We start from the raw sequence: 23,106 nt of genomic DNA on the forward strand, positions 1-23,106 counted from the left end.
GAAAGTCTGTAACCAGTGGTTGGATACAGTGGGCTGAGAATTATATGGATACATAATCTTGTCAGTGAAGAATTTTCATGCAAATGTTCAAGCAGGAGAAAGGCCAACTGGCCCTTTGAGTTTGCTTCATCACGTAATGAGGTCCTGGTTGGTCTAACTGTAAACACTAATCCACACTGCCACACAGCCCTGATGAGCAAAGGAGGTGGAAGTACATTAAGGATCTGTCCATTTCAACCTTAAAAATATCCTTGAATGAGAGAGCAGTACAGTCATAGTACATACAGCAAAGGAACCGGGCCCTGATGTTGTGCGGAACGTGACACCAAATTAAACGAATCCCTTTACCACCCTTGGTCCATATCCCTCCATTCCTTGCATATTTATGCACTTATCTCAAAGTCCCTTAAATGCTCATATCTTACCTGCCTCTGGCAGCATGTTCTAGTTGCTCTGGCTCAATGGGTGGCAAGCTCACCTCAGAATCAAAAGGTTGAGTGTTCAAGGTCCGTTCTTGGATTTGAGAACAGGAGCAAAAAAAGATCAGCTACATGTCCAGTAATGAGTCTCCCTGAACCAATTCTGCATTCTAACTGACATCCTGCACTGAGCAAATATCTCACATCTGTCCCTTTAATCCCTTTTAAAAAGGAGCACAGGTGTTCTCCACAGTGCATTGGCCAGGATTTAACCCAACAGATCACCTAGTCATTTCATTAACAAGCTTCTGCTTGCAGCAACTTGCAAATTGGCTTCCACATTTCCCGCATTACAAGTGAGTCTAAATTTTAAAAAGACTTGGTTGCCTGTAGAGCACTTCAGGACAGACAATAGTTGTGAAAGGTATTCACACAAAAGTTAGTCTTTCCTACTGTTGTCATGTTTAGGGTGTTCAGGATGAGCTGTTGGCATGTCACACAGAGTCTCACACACAAGAACTATCCACATCTATCAAATAAAAACTGAAAGAACTGCAGATGCTAGAAATCAGAAACAAAAACGTAAATTGCTGGAAAAGCTCAGTTAACGTTTCAGGTCCAGTGACCCTTTCTCAGAGCTCAGAACTGATTTCACTGAAATCTTTCAGAAGATCCAAAAGCTTAAAACACACATACCAACAGATTCAAGAACAGCTGTTATTAGACTTCTGAATGGATATTTCAAATATAAAATTTAATGTTGATCTTGCTCTTTATGCACCCTTGCTACAGCCAAAACATTGCATTCCTCACTCTGTTCTATTATCCTAACGCACTTTGTATGGTATGATTTGTGTCTGCTGTACGTAAAAAAAAAAACTTTTCACTGCAGATTGGAGCACGGTCTCCCACATAACCTTGTGGCTCAAAGCTTCTCCTCAGAAGGATGATCATTAGAATGTGGCTTCCAGCACTAAATAATACCTCACCACATTTCATGTGGTCACTTGATTACCAAGGTAAACCGGAAACTAGATAGTGAGACAGAAATTACTTTTAAGATAATGATGTAGAACCACATTCCATTTGCAGATCCAGGCAATCAATTGATGACTCGCTTGTCTAAGTTTCCCCAACACTCCCACCCACTCACAAATCAACCAGAAGTCAACTGAGGTTCCAATCAACCGGTGATTCAGCAAAATCTGTTTGTAAAGCAAGAATTGTACATGACTGCCCTGGCTATTGCCCTCCCCTTCAAGCTTTTCACTTCTCAAATTGAACACAAATTTCTGAACATGACAAATTTGAGAAAGTTTAAAAAGCACATTAAATTTTTGGTTTGTTAATAAAGACACACAATACAGGCAAACAAATTACACTAAGCAGTAACAGAACACTGGCGAGGCCCCAGCTGCAGTACTACATCCATTTCAGGCTCCCATGTTTTCAGAAGGATGTCAAGGTCCAGTAGAGAAGGCAGAGGAGATTTAACAGAGACAAAGGACTTCACTGATGGGGAGAGATGGAAGCAGCAAGACCTCCAGCACCTCATCTTCTGTAGAGCGGATGCTTTCAATACACCACCATTTATTTTCCCGAGTTCCCTAGCTTCCATTTCTTTCTCCACAGTATAAACGGACTTGAAATATTTGTTTAGTATGTCTCCCATTTCCTGTCGTTCCACACATAGACAACCTCGCTGACCTTTAAGGGACCCTTTTCTCTCCCTGGTTGCTCCTTTGCTCAATGATCTTGTGGAATCTCTTTGGAATATCCTCAATCTTATCTCCTAAGGCTACTTCCTTTTTGCCCTTCTGATTTCCCTCTTAAGAAAGCCCCTACAACCCTTATACTCTTCAAGAGATTCACTTGATCACAGTTGTCCGGACCAAATACAACTCCTCCTTCTTGACAAGAGTCTCAATATTCCTGATGAAGGGCTCCTGCCCGAAACGTCGATCTTCCTGCTCCTTGGATGCTGCCTGGCCTGCTGTGCTTTTCAAGAACCACTCTAATCTTGACTCTCAATATCTTTAGTCATCCATTGTTCCCTACTTTTACAAGCTTTACCCATCACTCAAAAACATTTAAAAATTGATAAATCTCCAGGACCTAATCAACTGTATCCCAGGACATCGTGGGAAGTTAGGGAGGAAATTGCGAGGCTGGGAGAAAGAGAGGTCTGCAGATGCTGGAGATCAGAATCTAAAAGTGTGGTGCTGGAAAAGCACAGCTGGTCAGGCAGTATCCAAGGAGCAGAAGCTCTTCCTGATAAAGAGCTTATGCTTGAAACGTCAACTCTCCTGCTCCTCAGATGCTGCCTGACCAGCTGTGCTCTTCCAGCACCACACTTTTTGATCAAGAAATTGCAAGGTTCCCAGCAGATATATTTGTATTGTCTACAGCGATGGGTGAGGTGCCAGAGGACTAGAGGATGGCTAATGTAGTGTCTTTATTTAAGATAGGCTGCGAGGAAAAGCCAGGGAACTATAGAACTCTGCGTCTGACACTGGCGGCTAAGTTGTTGGAGGGGATTCTGGGAGAAGGAATTTACATGCATTTGGAGAGGCAAGGACTGATTAGGGTTAGTCAACATGGCTTTGTGCATGGGAAATCACGTCTCACAAACTTGATTGAGTTTTTTTGAGGACGTAACCAAAAAGATTGAGTGAAAAGAGCAGAAGGTGTTGTCTACATGGACTTCAGCAAAGCCTTTGACAAGGTTCTGCATGGCAGACTAATTGTAAACTCAGATCACATGGGATTCAGGAAGAACTTGTCAAACGGATACAAAATTGGCTTGACAGAAGAAGGTCTGTGACTTACAGTGTTCTGCAGGGATTGATGCTGGGTCCACTTTTCCTTGTCCTTTATATAAACAATTCGGATGAGAATTTAGGAGGATGGTTAGTAAATTTGAGGAAGACACAAAAATTGATGGTAGAGTCAACAGTGAAGAAGGTTATCTAAGATAACAAAGGGATCTTGATCAATTACACCCATGGGCTGAGTGGTAGATGGCGTTTAATTTGGATAAATGCAAGATTTTGTATTTTGGTACAACAAACAAGGGCAGGACTTATACAGTCAATGTTAGGGCCATGGGTACTGTTGCTGAACTTGTTCAACCTTTCTTTTGGACTTATTCCAAATTGCAAGCCAACTAGTCTTGCTCCACCTCCATTCTGGCCCTATGACAGTGATAGACATTTAGAAATACAAAACAGCATCTAATAGAATCAACAGGCCTTACAGAGGGGAAATCATGCTGACATGTTTACTAGAATTCTTTGAGGTGGTAACAAGCAGGATGGATAAAGTGGAAGTATTGGATGTATTGTATCTAAATTTTCAGAAGCCATTTGATGAGGTACCACACATTAGGCTATTTAATAAGAGTCCGTGGTTTTGGAGGTAGTATATTAGTATGGATACAGGATTGGCTAACAATGGAATACAGAGTTGGAAGAAGGGAGGTATTTTCAGGATGGCAATCTATAACTTGTGGAGTGCCACAGTGATCAATACTGGGACCACAACTATTTACAATATATTTATGACTTATATGGGCAAAGTGAATTTGCTAAATCCAAGTTTGCAGATGACACAAAAATAGATGGAAAGATGGTGGTGAGGATGACACAGAGTCTGCAGGGGGATGTAGACAGGTTAAACAAGTGGGCAAAGACTTGGCAGATGAAATATAATGGGGGGGAATAAGAGGTATGAACTTTGGTAGGAATAGAGGAGACAAATATTATTTAAAGGGGTAAAACTTCAGAAAGGTACAGAACACTAATTTGGGAGTCATTGCCCATGAATCACAAAAAGCTTACATCCAAGTTTTATTTTTTATTCATTCATGGGATGAGGAATATGCCAACATTTATTGCCCATTCCAGAGGGTGGTTAACAGCGAACCACATTTCTGTGGATCTGGAGTCACAGACCAGGTAAAGATGGCAGTTTCCTTCACCATTAGTGAACCAGATGGGTTTTTCCAACAATCGACAATGATTTCATGGTCATCATTACACTCTCAATTCCAGATTTTGTTCTGAATTAAAATTCCACCATCTGCTATTGGTAGGATTTGAGCCCCTCCCCCATCCCCCCGTCCCCAGAACAATGCCTGGGTCTCTGGATTAAAATTCAGCAATAATACCACAAGGCCATCGCCTCTGCATAAATTCAGTGGGTAATACAGAAGACAAATTGAATGTTTTCCTCAAACTATACAAGGCATTATTCAGTCTGCAGATGGAACACAGCCCCAGGTTCAGTGGGAGATATATCAGCATTAGAGGCAGCCAAGGGAAGTTTCATTAGGCTGATACCAGGTATGGAGGCACTGTCTTAGATTAGGGCTGTTCTCATTGGAATATAGAAGAATCTGAGGTGACCTTATTGAAACATAGAAGATTCTATAGGAATTTGACAGGTTAGATATGGAAAGGTTGGCTCTCTTGTGGGAGAGTCTCGGAACAGAGGACATAAATCACAGAATAAAGGGCTAGCCATTTAACTCAGAGCTGAGGAGGGTTTTTTTTCTCTGAAGGTAGTGTATCTGTGGAATTCTATATTAGAGAGGGCTGTCGAGACTGGGTTATTAAGTGTATTCAAGGCTGACTTAGGAAAACCTTCAATTAGTAAGGATTCAAGGGTTTGAGGAAAAGACAAAGTGGAGTTTGAAGATCATCAGATCAGCTTCATTGAATGGTGGAGCAGATTTAATGGGCTGAATAGCCTACTGCTGCTCATATGTCCTATGGGCTTAAGGCAAAGGATAGAGAAAGAAAGACATACACAAACACACAGACAACGGAAGAGGAAAGGTCTTTACTTTTCTGGTATTTAGAATACAGGTAAAAAGATGGCAATATGCATACAAATACAGTGCAACAAGGTGCAGCATGATACATGACCATTATGCTTTGAAAACTGCATTTATTCATGCACTGGATTATTATAGCGCAGAAAGCAACACAAATCCATTTAACTTAGAACTTACAGTTGACTATGTATCATGCAGGCAACACAGACTTTGTAAACTTACACACCAGGTGTCTTGGGGGCCCCTTATTTACCTACCTCAAGAGATATCAATACACTTTCCAGTGTAGCACAGTTCAGAACAAGTTTGTCTGTATGCCAAGTTATTTACATGACCATTACCAAGCACAGGTGTCCATGAAACAGTCCCAGATATGGAACATGATGCAGTGTTAAAATTCTTAGCCTCAGTCTTGGAATCATGTCCCAGAAACACTGAGATAGCAAATAGCAACTCAACAGCTCCTGAAAGTAACTAGGATTTGGAGATGCCGGTGTTGGATTGGGGTGTACAAAGTTAAAAAACACACAACACCAGGTTATAGTCCAACAGGTTTAATTGGAAGCACACTAGTTTTCGGAGCGACGCTCCTTCATCAGGTGATAGTCTATCACCTGATGAAGGAGCGTCACTCCGAAAGCTAGTGTGCCTCCAGTTAAACCTGTTGGACTATAACCTGGTGTGGTTGTGTGATTTTTAACTTTGAAAGTAACTAGACATCAATAAACTCGAAACCCAATGGATCAAAGGGTCTTTTACTATGCTGTAAACCTGTATGACTCTATGGTTATGAATTCCTAAGCTGGATAGTGCCCGAGTCCTGCAACCCATGCAAATCATGCGTGTCTTTTTTAGAAAACTAAAAATTTGCCTTTGATACTTCCCTAGCACAAATTCTCCAATCTTCAAACTGGCAATTCAAAATCCCAAAAGGTGCAGCTCTGGGATAAATTTCAAAATTCAAGTCATGCAATAGCCTCTTGGCTCACCTCTGCCAAAGTGATAGGTCTTCATTCCCACCCTCTGCCGATGGCAAATTTCCTCTTCTGCGTAATATTCCTATTTTAATAATCTCAAAGCAGGAAGATAAGCTCAAAAGGAAAAGCATTTCTGCAGGTTGAATAGACAGCCCAAAGGCTGGTTATTCAGATACATGCTGCTGCAGCTGATTCCAACAACCTTTACATCTAATCACAAAGATTACATGCTTCAGTTGGACCTCCCAAAGGGTGGATCCTTAGTAAAAGGTCCATGTGTGGAGAATCTTGCTGGGCTTAAATGGGACAGCAGGGATTTTACACAGGATATATTCATCAAAAAAAGACCAGCCAATCCAACCAATCCACGTCAGTGTTTATGTTCTACTAACACCCCCTCCCATGTTTCCACTTAAGGTAACCCTCTATTCCTTCCTCCCCACCCCACCCCCAATCATTTTTTTCATAATGGTCACTTGCAACTCTGGGCCTGCAGTGTCTGATAATGACACTCTGTTGGGGGTTGTGGAGAAAAATACTTGTCAACTTTGACCTGCGTGAATTACTGCAGAAGTAATCAGCCATCTGCACAATTTCAACCATCACATTAAATTCAATAGAATGCAACGGGTAGGGGATACGACAGACAACTGAACAGCTACTGGCTGCTGAAGCTGACTTTTACCATCTGCAAGTCTAAACTGTACAAGGAATCTCATTTTCCTGGAACATATTGATGAGCATTAAAAGGAAAACTGCCCAAAATGTACAACAAAACAAGTCTTTGTGAACTCAGGTGTTACACTTGAATATTACCCTAGCCAAAAGTCAGGGCACGATACACAGTCAGATCTAAGTAAGATGCACTTAAGCCAGCTAAGAACCTAACTGTGTTCATCAGAGCAGAGAACAAGGTGACCAGTCAAAAGGAAGTCTGAAGTGAATAAATTGTAGGCGGTTTTTCAATAAGTGGCAAATTATTTAGTATATACAGAAATGGAAACAAAGCTACAGTTTGGTGACTTTGCTTGAGAAGATTGTTGGTTTATTGATAAGTACTTTAGTTTAAAATGCCCACTAATTCATTAACTTGAGCTCATGTTGGCTGGCAGGTTATTTCACGCTTGAAGAGCTTGACAATAAAGGAGACTGGGTGGAGATACAGCTCAGCTTATCCATTTAAACCACCACTGTACAGCTAAAGCAACACATTTAATATGATGCACTACACTGCTCTTTGATGGAAAATTAAATTTTTATTAATCAAAATTACAAAGCCCATTCAATTTACACAACATCAAGTATGCTTCGCATAGTGAGGCTTCAATTGAGATTTCGCCAAAGGACCACTAAACACTGCGAAAAAACAAAACATTCCTACTCCAGGAATAGTGCAGGAAGAGAATCTAAAAGATTAATGGTCACTCTGATGAAGAGTCATCTTGACTTGAAACATTAGCTTGCTCTCTCTCCATGGATGCTATCTGACCCGCCACGATCTCCAGCATTTGTTGTTTTCAGTACAGATTCCAGCGTCTGTAGTATTTGTTCCTACCTTTGTTAATTATGTCACTGGAGGCTAAGTAAATGCTGATGGTGGTGGGTATTGATTTGGATGGTTATTTGAAGCAAGAGTTCAAGTCTCACCTCAGTATATGATGGCCATGGAAATGTCTCATGACAGGTCCAAAGAGGGTTGATATAAAATGCTACCCAAGCCTAGCTTAGATTTCCGATATTTTTAATGAATTGAATTTTCATCATCTGACACAATGGACTTGATCCCATATCCTTAGGACATTAGCCAGGAATTGTTTTTTTTTCCCAGTGACATTATGCCACTGCCACCACCCAAGGCAGTGCACTCAACACCCGTTACTATACTCCTTACACACTCACAAGAATGTGCTCTAACTCCATTTACAAGTTTGCTGATGACACCATCATATTAGGTCAATCTTAAACAATGACAAGTCACAGTACACGAAAGAGATTGCGAGGGCTTAGCGGCATGGTTTAATGACAACAATCTCTCCTTCAATATTAGCAAAATGAAGGAACTGGTCATCAACTTCAGGAAGTGGAGTGGAGGACATGCTCCGTCTGTACCAATGGTGCTTTTATGAAGAAACTAGAGAAGCTAGGATTGCTATATTTCGTGCACAGTGGGTCCAGGAAAGATTTAATGGAGTTGTTCAAAGTTATGACAGAGAAGGTTAATGGATGGCAGATAGGCATGTGTTCCATGGCAGAAGATCAATAAAGAGGTTCAAAATAAGTGGCAAAACCAAAAAGACAGGAGTATAGAGGTTTTAAAAATGGAGTTATTATGATCAAGAATGCATTATCCAAGAGAATGGTGAAAGAAGATTTTATCCTAATTTGCAAAAGGAAATTAATAAGAAAACATCTCTCAGGAAAGCATGGGGCTTTGAGGGACCTTAGAGGGTAGCTAAGCACCCGAACTGAATTATGAACTGAATTAGCTTTATTGTCGCACGTAAAGTTTATAAGTCGACACTTACAGTGCCACCTTAGGTACAAAGGTATCTAGATACAATCCTTACTTACAGAATAGAGAAATGAAGAAAGAAGTTACATGACAGTGTTACAAAGTCAAAAGCATGTATGTTCACTTTAAAATAGAAAGTGTTTTCTGAATTTTGAACTTAACTTAGAGTGCAGGCTCAGCTATCCAAATGGAAAGGCTGGGAAACAAGCTATTCCAAAATAGATACAAGGGGCAAATGGCTGTTAAATGGATACCTGAGTTTTGATTGCTGTTTTGACAACTATTTAAATTTAACCAGTTTAAATTATGCTCAGGATATTAAAACCCAATTGAGTTTGAATTTATTGTTTTGACACCTGGAAACCAATTACATTGTACAAATTTAATGTGTCATGGAGGGTATAAAACATGTGGGCATTTTGAAAATTATAGCAAGCAACTGCAATACAGCCGGAGAGCTAACTGCCCATCTAACATCTTTCTCACAAAGAAAATAGAAAATACTCTCTATCAAAGGTACCTTATCACGTAAAACTTACTCATAGTGAAAAAAGAGAGATGACCCAAGGAGGTCAGCAGATGGGAGACTGAAGACAGCACAGAAGACTTGAGATTACATCAATGTGATGTTTAATAAGTGTGTTATTGGAACAGCATTTTTTTTAGAGTTAAGATCAGGTAGTAAGCGGTTAATAAAAGGGGGCTTGGATTTGTGAATAGATTTTGTTTAATGCTCACTATTAGAGCTAGGAAAATAAATTGTTATTTTTCTTTAAGTAGTGTGAATTAGGAGTTCTCTGTCACTCACATTTTAACAGATTGTAAGGAGAGGTGAGCTTTTCTCGGTGTTTGGTTTTAATTAACTGAGGGGTTCAATCTCCGTGTCATAACAACAACTATACACAGTATAGCCATAGGTCAGAAAATCAAGAAGCAAAGACAAACATCACAGTCTCTCTCCAATGGCTCTCCGCAGCAGACCAGTGCAGGGGGCCTCCACATGGTCTGACCGCTGGCTGCCACTATGTTTCGCACCAGGCCACTGGTTGCTGGTGCCCCCACTTTGGAGGCCGGGAGAAGAGAGGAAAAGAAGGAGAAGAAAAAGAAGTTATACCAGAACCAGGCAGAAGGACTGCAGTGGGAGCAGTGAAAGCGAGGACCAGGGGCTGCTGGGAAGGTACGTTTCCCTTTCATTTCGGCAGCAGAGCTGGGTGGGAAAGGTTGAGTTGCGCTCTGGGAATGTGAGTGAACTGATATAATTTGGGTAGCAGCTGAAGCAAAGATACTACACGTGTAGTGTCTCCCACCTGCCCTCCTTGACTGACCAAAAAAGAAATTCTGTGGTGTGTTGATAAGGTAAGGCTTTCCTATTTCTTTTTTTCTTTTCTCACTTACCTATTAGAATTTTTTAGAATTATCATTCCTACAGTGTGGAAACAGGCCATTTGGCCCAACAGGTCCACACTGATCCTCCGAAGAGTAACCCACCCAGACCCATTCCCCTAACCTACATTTACCCCTGACGAATGCACCCAACCTACATACCCGTTAACACTATAGGCAGTTCAGCATGGCCAATTTACCTAACCTGCACATCTTTGGGCTGTGGGAGGAAACCAGAGCACCCGGAGGAAACCCACACAGACACGGGGAATGTGCAAACTCCACACAGACAGTTGCCCAAGGCGGGAATTGAACCCGGATCCCTGGTGCTGTGAGGCAGCAGTGCTAACCATTGAGCCAAGCCAACATGCTAAGTTTTAAGGATATGCAGGTTGACTACCAATCAGTCGTCATGCTATGAACATAGCACCCTTGGCCATTAAGTGCTATATTTGAAATTATAGTTGGACTAAGTTAAGCTTAAGAATAAAATGGCAGGAGATCTCAGACTCGTGTTATGCTCCTCTAGCTCAATGTGGGGGCTCAGGGACACGGCTGATGTCCCTGACTTCTTCACATACAGGAAGTGTGTTCAGTTGCAGCTCTTGTTAAATTGCATGACATCTCTGGAGCTGCAGATGGACTCACTTTGGAACATCAGCAAATTTGCTGATGATGCTAAGCTGGGTGGCAGGGTGAAATGTGATGAGGATGTTAGGAGATTACAAGGTGACCTGGACAAGTTAGGTGAGTGGTCAGATGCATGGCAGATGCAGTTTAATGTGGATAAATGTATGGTTATCCACTTTGGTGGCAAGAACAGGAAGGCAGATTACTACCTAAATGGAGCTGAAAATGTGTTGCTGGAAAAGCGCAGCAGGTCAGGCAGCATCCAGGGAACAGGAGAATCGACNNTTGAGGGAGTGCAGCGTAGGTTCACGAGGTCAATTCCTGGAATGGCGGGATTACCTTACACTGATAGACTGGGGCGACTGGGCTTGTATACCCTTGGGTTTAGAAGACTGAGAGGGGATCTGATTGAGACATATAAGATTATAAAAGGAAACATGTTTCCGCTGATGGGTGAGTGCCGAACCAGAGGACACAGCTTAAAAATACGGGGTAGACCATTTAGGACAGAGATGAGGAGAAACTTCTTCACCCAGAGAGTGGTGGCTGTGTGGAATGCTCTCCACTGGGCAGTGGACGCCCAGTCTCTGAATTCATTTAAGAAAGAGTTGTATAGAGCTCTCAAGGATAGTGGAATCAAGGGTTATGGAGATAAGGCAGGAACAGGATACTGATTAAGGATGATCAGCCATGATCATATTGAATGGTGGTGCAGGCTCGAAGGGCAGAATGGCCTACCCCTGCACCTATTGTCTATTATCCCTGATGCTCAGGAGGTCATGGATAACATGTTTAGCAAATTGGTCACATCGCAAATTAGGATTGCTGAGGGAGAAAGGGAATGGGTGACCAAAAGGCAGAGAAAGAGCAGGAAGGCAGTACAGGTGTCCCCTGCGGTCATCTCCTTCCAAATCAGGTGTACCATTTTGGATAGTGCTGGTGGAGATGGCTCATCAGGGGAAGGCAGCAGTAGCCAAGTTCATGGCACTGTGGGTGGCTCTGCTGTACAGAAGGGCAGGAAAAAAAGAGTGGAAGGTCTATAGTCATAGGGGAATCAATTGTAAGGGGAGTAGATGGGCGTTTCTGTGGTTGAAGATGAGGCTTCCGAATGGTATGTTGCCTCCCAGCTGCCTGGGTCAAGGATGTCTCAAATCAGCTGCAGAACATTCTGAAGGGGGAGGGTGAACACCCATCTGTCGTAGTGCATACAGGCACCAATGATATAGGTAAAAAACAGGATAAAGTCCTACAAGCAGAATTTAGGGAGTTCGGAGCCAAGTTAAAAAGTAGGACCTCAGAGGTAGTAATCTCAGGATTGCTATCAGTGCCACACACTAGTCAGAGTAGAAATGAAAGAATAGGCAGGATAGAATGCATGGCTTGAGAGATAGTGCAGGAGGGAGAGATTCAGATTTTTGGGACATTGAGACCAGTTCTGGGGGAGGTGGGACTATTACAAATTGGACAGTCTACACCTGGGCCGGACTGGAACCAATGTCCTCAGGAATGCTTTTGCTAATGCTGTTGGGGATTTAAACTAATGTGGCGGGAGATGGGAACCAAATGAAGAGGTTAGTGGACAGTCAGGAGGTAGTAACTAAACCCTATAAGGTACTAGATAATGAAGTCAGCACGACTAAGGGGAAGAGTAGGCAGGAACCAGATGATGAACGCAAAAGGGACAGGTAATCTAAGGTACATTAGTGCAAGAACTGTAGTAGGTAAGGCAGATGAACTCAGGGCTTGGATCAGTACCTGAGAGAATGATGTTACTGCTATCACTGAGACTTGGTTGAGGGAAGGGTACGATTAGCAACTAAATATCCCAGGATATCCTCAGGCAGGATAGACAGGGAGGTAAAAGGGGTGGAGGAGTTGCATTATTGGTCAGAGAGGATATCACAGATGTGCTGAAGGAGGGCACTATGAAGGAGGGCAATATGGGCAGAGTTAGAAATAGGAATGATGCGGTAACAATGCTGGGGCTTTATTATAGGCTTCCCAACAGTGAACGCGAGATAGAGGTACAAATATGTAAACAGACTACGGAAAGATGTAGGAGCAACAGGGTTGTGGTGAAAGGAGATTTTAATTTTCCCATCATTGACTGGGATTCACAATGTTAGAGGTCTAGATGGAGCAGAATTTGTAAAGAGCATTCAGGAGGGTTTTAGAGAGGAGTACTGGATCTGGTGTTGGGAAATGAGTCTGGTCAGGTAGTTGAAGTTTCAATAGGAGATTACTTTGAGAATAGTGATCACAATTTTGTAAGTTTTAGAAGACTAATGGAGAAAGGTGAGAGTGATTCTAAAGGAAGAGTGCTAAATTGGGGAAGGCTAACTATATCAAAATTCGGCAGGAGCTAGGGAATGTGGATTGGGAGCAGTTGTTTGAAAGTAAATCCATATTTGATATGTGGGAAACTTTTAAAGAGAGGTTGATTAGAGTGCAGGACAGACATGTCCCTGTGAAAAAGAGGGATAGAAGATTAAGGAACCATGGATGACGGTGAAACTGTGAGACTAGCTAAGAGGAAAAAGGAAGCATACATAAGGTCTAGGCAACTGAAAACAGACAAAGCTTTGAAAGAATATTGGGAAAGTAGGATCAATCTGAAGCGAGGAATTAAGAGGGCTAAAAGGGGTCATGAAATATCTTTAGCAAACAGGTTTAAGGAAATTCCCAAAGCCTTTTCGTCGTATATAAAGGAGAAAGAGGATAACTAGAGAAAAGGCTAGCCCAGTCAAGGATAAAGGAGGAAAGTGATGCGTGGAGTCAGAGAAAATGGGTGAGATTCTTAATAAGTACTTTGCGTCGGTATTCACCAAGGAGAGGGACATGACGGATGTTGAGGTTAGGGTCGAGATGTTTGATTACTCTCGGTCAAGTCTAGCATAAGGAAAGAGAATTTGCTGGGTATTCTAAAAAGCATTAAAGTGGACAAGTCCCCAGGTCTGGATGGGATCTATCCCAAAGTTGAAAAATGTGGTGCTGGAAAACACAGCAGGTCAGGCATCATCCGAGGAGCAGGAGAATCGACATTTCGGGCATAAGCCCTTCTTCAGGAATGAGGCCGGTGTGCCAAGCGGCCTGAGGTAAAGGGTAGGGGGGAGGGAATTTGGGTGAGGGGTGCTGGGAATAGATGACCTGTGGGGTGCAGTGAGAGAGGGACTCACTGAGATCCTTGTAGAGGGAGGAGGAGAGCTCCTTCAAGGTAGGCAATCCTTGTAAGAGGATTCGCAGTAGGTTAAGATCAACTCGGAGAAAGTGAGGACTGCAGATACTGGAGACCAGATTTGAAAAATGTGGTGCTGGAAAACACAGCAGGCCAGGCAACATCCGAGGAGCAGGAGAATCGACGTTTCGGGCATAAGCCCTTATTCAGGAATGAGGTTGGTGTGCCAAGCGGGCTGAGATAAAGGCTATCCCAGATTACTAAGGGAAGTGAGAGAGGAAATAGTCTTAGCAGATATCTTTGCAGCATCCTGGAACTGGAGAATTGCTAATGTTGTCCCCTTGTTTAAGGGATAATCCAGGTAATTATAGACCAGAGAGCCTGATGTCAGTGGTAGGGAAGCTGCTGGAAAAGATACCGATGGATAGGATCTATTTACATTTGGAAGAAAATGAGCTTATTAGTGACAGGCAACATAGTTTTGTGCAGGGAAGGTCATGTCTTACCAACTTAATAGAATCCTTTGAGCAAGTGACAAAGTTGAATGATGAGGGAAGGGCTATAGACGTCATATACATGGACTTCAGTAAGGCGTTTGATAGGGTTCCCCAGGGAGAAAGTGAAGTCGCATGGGGTCCAGGGTGTGCTAGCTAGATGGATAGAGAATTGGCTGGGCAGCAGGAGACAGAGACTAGTAGTGCAAGGGAGTTTCTCAAAATGGAGAATTATGACCAGTAGTGTTTCACAGGGATCCATGTTGGGACCACTGTTGTTTGTGATATACATAAATGATCTGGAGGAAGGTCTGATTAGCAAGTTTGCTGATGACATTAAGATTGGAGGAGTATGAGTATGTCAGAGAATGCAGCAGAATATAGATAGATTGGAAAACTGGGCAGAGAAATTTGCAAATGGGAGTTCAATCCAGGCAAATGCGAGGTGATACCTTTTGAAAGATCCAATTCAAGAGCGAAATCTATGGTAAATGGAAAAGCCCTGGGGCAAATTGATATACAAAGCGATCTGGGTGTTCAGGTCCATTTTACCCTGAAGGTGGCAACGCAGATCAATAGAATGGTCAAGAAAGTATATGGCAAGCTTTTCTTCATGTTACAGTTGTATAGGACTTTGGTTCGGCCACACATGCAATACTGCGTACAGTTCTGGTCATCACATTACCAAAACGTTCACCAGAATGTTGCCTGGTGGACGGTGCTAGCTACAAAAAGAGGTTGAGTAGATTAGAATTATTTTCATTAGAATGACGGTGGTTGAGGGGGGACCTGATTGAGGTCTACAAAATCATGAGAGGTATTGACAAGGTGGATAGAAAGAAGCTTTTTTCCAAAGTGGGGGACTCCATTAATAGGGGTCATGAGTTCAAAGTGAGCGTGGAAAGGTTTAGAGCAGATATGCATGTAAAGTTCTTTACACAGAGAGTGGTGGGTGCCTGGAACACATTGCCAGCAGAGATGGTAGTGGCGTGCACAGTAGCGTCATTTAAGATATATCTAGACAGATACATGAATGGGCAGGGAGCAATGGGATACTTAGAAAATAGACGACAGGTTTAGATCGAGGATTTGGATCGGCACAGGTTTGGGAGGGCCGAAGGGCCTGTTCCTGCGCTGTAATTTTCTTTGTTCTTTGACTATTTGAACCCTACGAATTCAAGAAAAAAAAGCATAAGCAAAGTGATTGATTTGTTTCTGGATACAAAAACAGATTGTCTCTTTCTACCACAAAGACAATCAAGGTAATACATAAAGATCACAAAAACACAGAGGCAGAACAAAAACCATAGCCAAGACAAAGAGTTACGTTCTAATAGAATTCCCATAGACGTGTGAGGCAAAACAACTGAAGAAATTATGTTGAATGTGAGTACAGGTTTTTTCAAATCTATTTCATTGAAAATCCTTTTAAAAGAAAGGTAGATTTAAACATTGTGCATAAACTTGATGTAGAATAAGTCATGTTATAACTATTTTTGATCATTTATGATAGCATTTTGCGTAATTTAGAATTGATTATACAATCAATATTCATAATGTAAAAGAGTTCCATCTCATACTTTAATGCTCAGATGCCTATATCTACATAGCAATATCCTAGAATTCTTAACTGAGGTTAAGTGCTGACATTGGTAAACTTCAAAAAGTTGGTTCTGCTGTCATATACTAGCTGATATATTCTACCCGGAGATAATTTTCCTCATTTAAAAACTCCTGGGAGTTTGGTTGGCAGGGTGATTGGAAACATCTTTGGTAAAATTGGCTACATTTCTTGAACATTGTGAAATTTCTTTTTGTTGAGGTTTTAAGCTGACATTAAGTTTAATTGGATAGCTTTACCTTACTGCGAGTCATTAAGTAGTAGAACCATTCACAGTATAATATTCCAGGGAAAAAAAAAAGTACCTAATCTATGATGATCCTAAACCCTCTGCAGTGGCCTCAGATACCAGGCCTAAAAAGCAAATAAATAACAGTACTAACTCAGCAGACCACAAACAGACTTCATCCAGGTAACTTGCCAGTTTACACAATAACTATTTCCAGACATATCATCCGTGGCAACAAAACGCTTTGGTGCAGAAGGAAAGTCAATAATTCCTGGTTTACAGGATGCGTGTTGAAAGCAGGAATTTATAATGCAGGTTTAATGCTGCCAAGTTAGGGCTTAAATTGGCACCTGACTCACATTAGCCAGCTATGGTTTAACTCGATGTTGAGAAACATTCTCCAGCATGTTCACAGAGAAACAAACTCCATCAACAAAAACCTTTTGTTCTCTCCATCACAGGATGTTCTGCAGACAGATTAGGGAATTCATTTAAAAAATAGTAAAGGAACAAAATCAGGTAAAAGACTTGCTAATCTTAAAGCTGAAGAGAAAACAAATTCATAAGATTACACAATATGGTAAAAACAAGTTTTTAATTTGCCAGAATATTACAAATGGAGTTTGTATGTTCTTGTAAATTGGCTTAACTTGGAACCTCCTCCCACCTCTCCTAATCCCTTCAATATAATTTTTCGTTCCTCTATCTGTCATTCACCTTAAATGCATCCAGGATATGCACTTCAACTACTCCCTGTGGTAGTGAGTTCCTCGGAGTACTTTCTGGGTAAAGAGGTTTCTCTGGAAATTCCAAGGATTTATTAGTGGTTGCTAGCTTTGGTTTCCCCATGTTGGGATTGTAACAAGATCAGCCAGCTAGACCTCTTTTCATATGAGTTCCATGTTTGGAGCTGTTAATCTGGTCCCATCAAGGAGTCCTGACTGACAGATAAAAAAAGGAAGGTCAGAGATATTGACACTCTGAAAGCTGACTCTGAAGAGGCAGTACTAAAGACAAGGACTGTTCATGTGTAAGTAAAGGGTGACTTGGCGACGGGATACCAGTCTCTGTGGAATTATTTCATCCTATGAGGAAGAAAAAACAAAGCAGTGTGAACCAAACCAAACATGAAGCAGGCTCCAATATGTGAGCTGAGTTCCAGAGGTGGAGCGAGAGTGACTAACCTTGATATCAAGCCCTCATTTGACCCAAATATGACAAAGGTGGAATCAAAGGTAGAACTGCTGGTTGGAGTCATACTTGGCATGTGAGAAGATGGTTGGTTATTGGTCATCTCAGTCCCAGGCAATGTCTCCTAGGTTTCCTCGGGGTAGATATTGAGATCAACTTGTTCAGAAATATTATTACATATCTCTGGGAGCATGTGGGATTTGAACCCAGGTCTCCTGCCTCAGTGGTAGTGATGCTACCACTGTATCACAATAGACTTACCAAAGTGATTACAGCCGGACATGAATGTGTAATCTCCCAACAGTATCACAAACCAGACTGAAGACAAAGGTTTCATCCGTGCTAGCATCTGAGGCAGAACCATCTTTAGCTGCTTCATTAACTAACCTTTCCCCACGCATCATAAGGTCAGATGTGGAATAGTTACTGATTGCACAATATTCATCACCTTTTCTGACTCCTTAGATACTGAAACAATCCATGTACAAAAGCGAAAGACTGGACAACATTCCAGCTTCAGTTGCCAAATGGCAAGTAAAGATTGTGGCGGACAATGACAATCAGACAGTGTGCTGAAAATCAAGCCCCATTATTCCCAAGGTCTTGACAATGTAAAGTTTCAAAATGACCATGAATCCCAATTCACCTGACTGACTGCTACTAAGATAAAAGCAAATCACACTAACAAAACACCTGTAAAAATAATTGTAACACTCTTAACTCTAACAAGAAAGTAACAGGATTTCTAATTTATGAAAATCAAACTTTACCCATTTTAAAAGTACCAGATACACAAAGAAAAGCAAAAACAGACAAAACACAAATAGAGTGGAGATTAAAAAGAAAGTCTAATAAATACAATTCTGCATCATCAATCCAAAAATCTTAAAAGTAGATGTGTTTGTTTCACAATCCTCAATTCTTCAATGATGCTTCAATGTTATCTGCACAGCAATGATCAGTTTGTAGTTCACTGGTTGCTTGTTCAGACTCAGGATCTCTCAATATCTTTGGGTTTTAGAATTGGTTCTTTTTGTGTTTCCAATTTTTTTTTCTGCTCTTTTGACCAAGTTGAAGACAGCAACTTTACAAAGAAAAGGGAGGGAAAAAGATTGACGCAGCCATCTTCAAGAGGCCCCTTGCTTCTTTGCTTCACTCCTTGCACAAGAAAAGTGTAAAACAGCAACCTGACCAATCAGTGACTTGTTCCTACGCAGAGGTCTCCTGAACCCATCACAAATGGTGCCAACTTGTGAGGACTCTGTTCCCAAATGGTAACATTATTTCATATCCACCAGCTTCACTCATTTTTCCAAGCTGCAAAAACTCCTTGCACCCTCTAATCTTAAGGCAGTGACCTTTTTCTTTTCACTTTGAACCTAAAAATAAAAACTTGAGACCTCTTTAATAACAAAGAATCCAACCATTCATCCTTCCTGTTCAGTGGCATTACCATTGCCCAAATTTGCAGTATCACCACCAAGATTACTGGGATAACCATATAAATACAATGGCTACAAGAGGGATTTAGAAGTTGAGAATTCTGTAACATACCTTCTGTTTGTGGACAGGCTAAGTCAGGAGAGGGAAAGAAAACTTTCCATTTGCCTGAATCAGTACTACTCCCACAATGCTCCAGAAGTTTGATACCATCCAGGATGCAATAGCCAGCAACCACATGGAGTACAGCAGTTTTAGAATTTGGCTCTTCACGATCTTGACAGTGACACACATGTCATGTGAAAGAACAAAACAGAAGCAGAAGTCAGAGCAGGATCAAATCTTCTGGCTTGTTAAATCTGCTTCACCATTCACTAAGATCACAGCTGACCCCCTCTCTAAAATCCACACTCACCCATTCCAAATCCCTCGATTCCCTCACCCACTAAAATGTCAATCAATTTAATTCTTGAAAACCCTGAGTACAGCCCTTTTAGATACAAAGATTCACAATCCTCTGAATGCAAGAATTTCTCAACCAAAATGGACACACCCTTATTCCACAGACAATGACCTCAAATGATCGACTCTCCATTAGTTGGAGAGTCTCAATTTACAGGGTAGGATCTTTTTCTTTCATACATCATCTTTCTGCCATCTTTCACACCCATCTATCTTTCAAAGCACTTGGTCTTTGTCTATTTTATTGATGATGTGGAGATGCTGGTGTTGGACTGGGGTGGACAAAGTTAAAAATCACAAAACGTTCCTGATGAAGAGCTTATGCTTGAAACGTCGATGCTTCTGCTCCTTGGATGCTGCCTGACCAGTTGTGCTTTTCCAGCAACACGCTCTTCGACTCTGATCTCCAGCATCTGCAGTCTTCACTTTCTTCAAGTTGATTATAATCTTACTGCAAAGCCTCCTCCAAGGATGCCTCCCTTGAAGTTGTCCTCTTCCTTCCTCAAAGGATCTCAGTGAGTCTCTGTCTTACTGTACCCCCCCAGGTCATCTTCCCTGCCCTGAAACTGTTCTGCCACGTCCTGAAACAGACTTGCTACCACAGCCACATCTCCTTCCTCAGCATCTGCCTATGGAACCGACTGATCCGGCATGGATGCCGGACTACATTCAGACCATCACAATTTGGATCTGAACAGAACAACCAGTACCTACAACAAATCCAAAGCCTCCTGAAATGGTTCTCCTTCTGGATCCTCCGCTCCAGACTCGCAGCCATGCACTGCCACTTACTCTCCCTGTAGTCAGCCCTGTCCCAGCTCAGGGCCACACTCTCCCAGACCTGCAAAGGACCTCTGATGTTTCAACCTCAAAGTCAGGGAACCCTGTACCACCCGGTTCTATCTCCTACCCAAAATCCAAAACCTGACTGCCCCCAGTCGACCCATTGTCTCAGCCTGCTCCTGCCCTGCTGAACTTATCTCTGCATACCTTGACATCATCCTGTCCCCCTTAGTCCAGGAACCCCCCACCTATGTTCGGGACACCACCCACACCCTCCACTCTCCTCCATGACCTTCATTTCCCGGGTCCCCAACATCTTATCTTCGCCATGGTCATCCAGTCGCTAAGAGCTCATTCCTGATGAAGAGCTTATGCTCAAAACATTGTTTCTCCTGATTTTTGGATGCTGCCTGAACAGCTGTGCTTTTCCAGCACCACCTTCAATACTAGGTTATGGTCCAACAGGCTTATTTGGAAGTACAAGCTCTCGGAGCATTGCTCCTTTGCCAGGTAACTAGTGGGGTAGGGTCATAGGACACAGAATTTATAGTAATAGGTCAAAGTGTCATACAACTGATGCGATGTATTGAACAAACCTAGATTGCTGCAGTCTTTCATCACTGAGAATGGGGATGCAGGTTTCGATTGATTAAAATGTAAATCCCAGAACTTCTTTCAAGTCATCGTCCCGAGATAACTTAAAGCTTGATTTAAAAAAAAGTGACATCTCAACTCAGACAATGCATTAAAGTTGTGAAGTTAGAGTCTGTCTGTATCCCAGCCTTGAGTCAGACTGGTTCTATTTCCAAAGTAAGAATTTATAAAATGTCACATGGACTGCCTACACATTGTGTGCTTTTTGAACAAAATAGAATGTATCTGCAAATGCAAATTAACCCCATAGGCTTATATGCGTGCGTACTTGAGGGAGTGTGTACATGAGAGGGAAAGTGTGTGTGTATACACATACTTGATAGTGTGCGCACAAACATGATAGAGTATAAACTTGATTCTGTGTCGATATGCATGATCTTCTTGGAGACCCTCTCCAGTTTGAGCCGGCAGTTGGTGGTGTCAATGGTATTCCTGATGTGGAGGTGCCAGTGTTAGACTGGGTGGACAAAGTTAAAAACCACACACCACCGGGTTTATTTGGAAGTACAAGCGTTCGGAACGCTGCTCCTTCATCAGGTAACTAGTGGGGCAAGATCGTAGGACAGAATTTAAAGTGAAAAACCAAAGTGTCATACAACGGATGCAATGTATTGAACAAACCTAGATTGCTGTTAAGTCTTTCATCAGTTAGAATAGAGTTGCAGGTTTCAATTGATTAATATGTAAATCCCAGAACTTCTAGCTGTATGACCCTGTCCCACTAGTTACCTGACAAAGGAGCAGCAGTCCAAAAGCTTGTACTTTCAAATAAACCTGTTGAACTGTAACCAGCTGCTGTGTTACTTTATTGATCATGCTCTGGTCCCTGTATCTTGAACATTCCAGTTGTTCCTGGTTCAAAATATGCTATGTCAGTAGAACCTAACTATTGGAAAATACTTCTTCACACTATCTTCTGTTCCAACTTTAATCTACTTAAACACTTGGAGTGGATTATCCCAAAAGATACATTTTGAAGGAGGAAGTGCGCTCATTTAACCCAGATACATCAACGCTGACAGACCATCAATCTTGCAAGACATCTATGTCCACGCCCTCCATTTAGCAAAGGGAATATTTTATGCTACACCAGTTTCTGATCGGGGGTAGGAGATAATACAAGGATTGATCAAGACAGGAATTGGAGATGCAGTCAACGTGCATCAACTCATTTGAAAATTTATCTTCAATCAGTTGCAAGCATCAAGTTGTTCATCAAGTGTGTTAGCCATTGCTCAGTTGACAGCACTCCCACCTCAGTCATGAGGTTCCTGGTTCAAGACACACTTCAGGACTTGATCATAAAAATCCAAGTTAATACTTCCTGCACAGGACTTCAGAAGTGCTCAGCTGCTAGGGGCTGCCATTTTGGATGAGATGTTAAACCAAGGCTCCAATACCCAGCTTGGTAAGTGTAAAAGATCCCACGGCAATATTTTGAAGAGCAGGGGAACTAACCCCGTCAATATTTATTCTCCAATCAACATCACAAAAACAGATGTCGTAGTGATCATTACATTGCTGTTTACGGGAGTTTACTGAATACAAATTAACTCAAACTTTACAACAGCGACCATAATGCAAAATGCACCACCACTGGCTGAGAAATGTTTTGAGATACCTGGTGTTTGCACAAAGTGCTCCAAAAATGCAATTTTTTTTTAAAGATTATACATTCCCTCTAGAACGGGTTTATCACTCAACTTAAACCTTCTAATTCTGAAAATATTTTTAAATGTAAGCCAAAAATGCGTCAGTTTGTTGCCTGTGGAGTACCGTGGTATTTCTAACTTAATTTCTGGGAAGGTGGGGTTGGGGGGGGATGCGGGTAGGGTGGAAGGGGGGCAGTGGAGCAGTTGGAGTGGTGAAGGGGAATAAAAACAATCGAAATAACCTCAACCTGCTTAACAAGATATGCTAGAGAGCAGATGGGTTTTACTGTTTCACTTCCACAATTATTTGAACTGCCATATCCACTCAAAAGGTAAGAGCAAGCACTGTCAATTGTATTCCATTCCACTCACATGAAGCAGCAGCTGTGGCAGCAAACTCAAGCATTTGTGTAGATAACACTCATCATACTTAAAACTTCATTGCATCAACTATGACAAGGATATAATGGTATTATTCACTCATGGGATGTGGGTAACGCTGACTTGTCCAGCATTTACTGTCTATCCCTAGTTTCCCTCCTTGAAGTGGTGGTGAGCTGCCTTCTTGAACCACTGCAGTTCATATGCCGTGGTAGCCCTACAATGCTATTAGAAAAGGAATTCCAAGATTTTGATCCAGTAATACT

General features: G+C 41.8%; 1 protein-coding gene across 2 annotated transcripts in view; it reads right to left on the bottom strand.

Moving 5' to 3' along the window:
* Nucleotides 1-23,106, bottom strand: part of smyd3 (SET and MYND domain containing 3) — a 796,202-nt gene that overhangs the window by 670,544 nt on the left and 102,552 nt on the right. The gene's annotated exons all lie outside the window — the stretch shown is intronic.

This window comes from Chiloscyllium plagiosum, chromosome 9 (assembly GCF_004010195.1).
Source record: "Chiloscyllium plagiosum isolate BGI_BamShark_2017 chromosome 9, ASM401019v2, whole genome shotgun sequence".
Taxonomy (NCBI): Eukaryota; Metazoa; Chordata; class Chondrichthyes; order Orectolobiformes; family Hemiscylliidae; genus Chiloscyllium; species Chiloscyllium plagiosum.